Genomic DNA, 3,431 nt, shown 5'->3' on the forward strand with positions numbered 1-3,431 from the left:
CAAACAACTGACAAGCAAATCTGTGGTATTGAGCAGAATATTTGCTGTAGACCATCTTTTTATATCAAGACAAAACAATGTACATGATAACACTTCCAATCAATTAAGATCAGAAGCCATGAGAACCACTGCCTGGTACTACATCCGGACATTTATTATTATTATTATTATTATTATTATTATTATTATTATTATTATTATTATTATTATTATTATTATTCAGTTCACAGCCTAGAATCGAACTCAGAATCTTAGGGTTAGTTGCCCGCGCGCTTAACCACTACGTCATGTGCCTGTGGGCATACGGCGTAGTGGTTAAGAGCGGGCATATGGCGTAATGGTTAAGAGCGCGGGTTACTAACTCAAGATTCCGAGTTCTACATTGAAAATATTTGCAGATGATATGCTTTTAAATGAAAGTAAATTTGATTTGATCCACTTTGGGAAAAAGGAAACTCTGAAATTACCATATGCTCTTCTCCATCTTCCGCCATCACCCACGCCTCTTTTAAGCATAAAGTGGGTGACGTGTCGGCGTCGCCCGGCCACAAGCCATGTTCCTTATTAAGCCTCTTCAACCTTTGCAACACGGCCAACGTTATGACCTCCACAGCTATCTGCAGAGGCCATTCGGGATCAGGTGTGCAGGTCAAATTTGCTCCCTTCTGGTGCTTTTCCAGCTCTCCTCCACTTCTCCGCCTCTGTAGAAGAAGACCAATAATTCCTCTTCCTCCGTTACGGGATAGGCATAAGTCCACCCGAAGATGGTTCAACGTCCGTCGGCAGTTCAACCGTCGGCATACCATTTTTTCTTTTCTCTTTTTCTTTTTTTTTCCAGTGGGAGGAGGAGTCCTCCGGTTTAGCCGGGGGCCTTAATTCTCCTTCCACCTCTACATTTATGTGAGGTTTCAGTGGGCTACTATCAATGCCCGCCTTTCTCTTTTTCCCTCTTTCAGGTGAGGCCTCCGCCTCCTCATTTTTCCCCCTGCTGAGCAGGACTGCGTTCTTTATAAATTGACTGCTCTTGGGCCACTCTCTGGTCCCGGTGACAATCCTTCTTTATATGGCCGGGCTCCAGGCACACGTGACACTTGGGGGCGTCCCTCAAAGATCATAGGTTACCTTGATCCAGCCATAGTCAAGTAGTCTGGAAAAACCAGACTGTCAGCGGCTAACTGGGTCCACAGAGTCAACACGGCTTTAGCCCCGACCCAACACTTTTACATCTAGCAATTTGGTGTCCTTACTGCTACCAAGTCCCCGTCGGACAGTTTCTGCTATCCATTCGGGCTTAATCCCTGGCGGAAACCCACACACCCACGTACGCTTGCATTTTCTCCCACAATATGAGGGAAGAAACAATCCTTTCCCCTTCCAGGAACTGACTGACGAACTTACACGCCATCTCCAGGGTCTCGAACAGCAATTATACAGTTGCATATTTGGGACCCCTGGCAATATGCCTTATCATCAGCATATATTCCGCCAGTTCTTCTATCTCTGGTCTGGAAAAGGAGACAATGGTGTCCAAGGAGCTTGACTAAGTCCTCAGAACCACTGTCCTCTCTTTCAAATCTTTCACCCATTCTTTGGGTGGGTTGATCTCCCACTCCAAAGTAATGTTGTTAGTATTTTTTCTTTCTGTTTATTTTTTCTTCTTGTTCACAGTTAATTGTACAAGAAAAATTAAAACAAAAAGCAAGAAGCAAGAAAGAAGGTGAAAAGGAAAAAAAAACAGTTAGAAAAATGCACAGTTAAATGTCCACTGTCCTCTGGCCTATTCGAACTCCTGGCCAGGCCTGGGTAGTCCGATATAGGTAATCCACGATAACAAAATAATTTTATCCACAAAATCTGGTTTTCACTGTATAATTAGCAGCAATCAGTACTTGAATGTCGATAAACACGAACAAAATTCCATTTATGAAAGTCTTCAGTAAAAAATTTTCATTAGGAAAAATTCTTGAGTTGCGGGATACGCCTCCTAAAAATTTTCAACAAAACGAACGCAACCAAAGCGAAGAAAATTGCCCCGAGAACTTACTAGGGAAAAATAGCAATAAAATACTAGCGAAAAATAGCAATAAAATACAAGTAACGCACCTCCACTGTGCCCCAGAAACAAAATTTCCCCTACCTTCAGGCCACGCTGCTAAAATCTTTTCGTAGACTTAATCCACAACAGAGCAAAATTTAGCTGTGTTGCTATTATGGGTTGAGAAACCACTCTGATGCGCCGTGAAGCGGGAAACAAACTTCTTTATTTCATATTAATTTGCCATACAAGCATTACAGAGAGGGGACAAACAAGGACAGACAAATATAAACAGGTGAAGAAGCTTTCACGTTTAAAAATTTTTTAAATGTTCAATTATTTGAATGTGAATAAAAATATATGATAAAATTAAAAAAAAGAAATTTACAAAATGGTCGTTGCGTTTCGCAACGAGGAGCGTTGGAAGGAAGGCACCCGACCATCTGGGTAGAACCTTTACTTCCTAAATCGGCCTCACTTACCTGGTGCCAATCGCATCCAACTTGCTCACCACAGGCTTCCATCTTTTCACAAAAATATCCCGTGACAGACATTTCTTCTCCAGCCTGATCTTACTACCGAGGTGGTAACTAAAAAAGTTAACCAACCCCTGGCCAGAGACAAAGGGACCTGGAACTATACCTTTCTCACGCGTCTTCCATACTGTTTCTTTCAGTATGGCTACTACGCAGAGAAAACAAGCCTTCCTTTCCCTGTTAAGGGAAGGAGGTGGCACAATCTCGATGATAAACCCAGCTGATAGCTGTACTCTTTCCATCACTGACAACAGTTGTTCTACTAAAGCTATCAGTCCCGACAACTCCGAACACTCCGCGTGCAAGACGGTTTCCCTGTCTTGCCCACATCTCGGGCAAGTCAGCGAGACGGCACTTCCGTGCCTTGACAGCTTATAGCAAACGGGTAACGCCGCACGGAAACACTACCAAGCCAGGGATTTCTGGTAATTATCCAGATACCCTGGTCCAAACGTTCTCCTGAACAGATTGACCAACTGATTTTCATCGTAACCTAGGGTCTCCCCCAAGGCGTCTTCTGACATAGATTCCACTAACGCGCTATAGAAATCCGCGATGGAACTCCTGCTGCCGGCATTGCCTACCCGAGAGAGTAGCTGGAGCGCCTGACGACACTCCAAATGTCAGTTTCCCAGCTTGGGTCTCCGCTTGATTCATGTATCAATCTCCGTTAAGGACATTAACTGGGGAAGGTAGAATCGAACGTGCGGTGACCACACCTGCTCTCCATCCAGGTAAAGCTAGAGGTGCCTCAACCTTAACGCGAATTTTCGCATCTTCAGCCAAGGCATCCCAAGCCCACCCTTTAGCGGTTTCTGGCAGCAGACAGAGCGCTTTACAAGTGGCTTTCCTCCCTTCCA

Source organism: Octopus bimaculoides, chromosome 3 (genome assembly GCF_001194135.2).
Source record: "Octopus bimaculoides isolate UCB-OBI-ISO-001 chromosome 3, ASM119413v2, whole genome shotgun sequence".
NCBI lineage: Eukaryota > Metazoa > Mollusca > Cephalopoda > Octopoda > Octopodidae > Octopus > Octopus bimaculoides.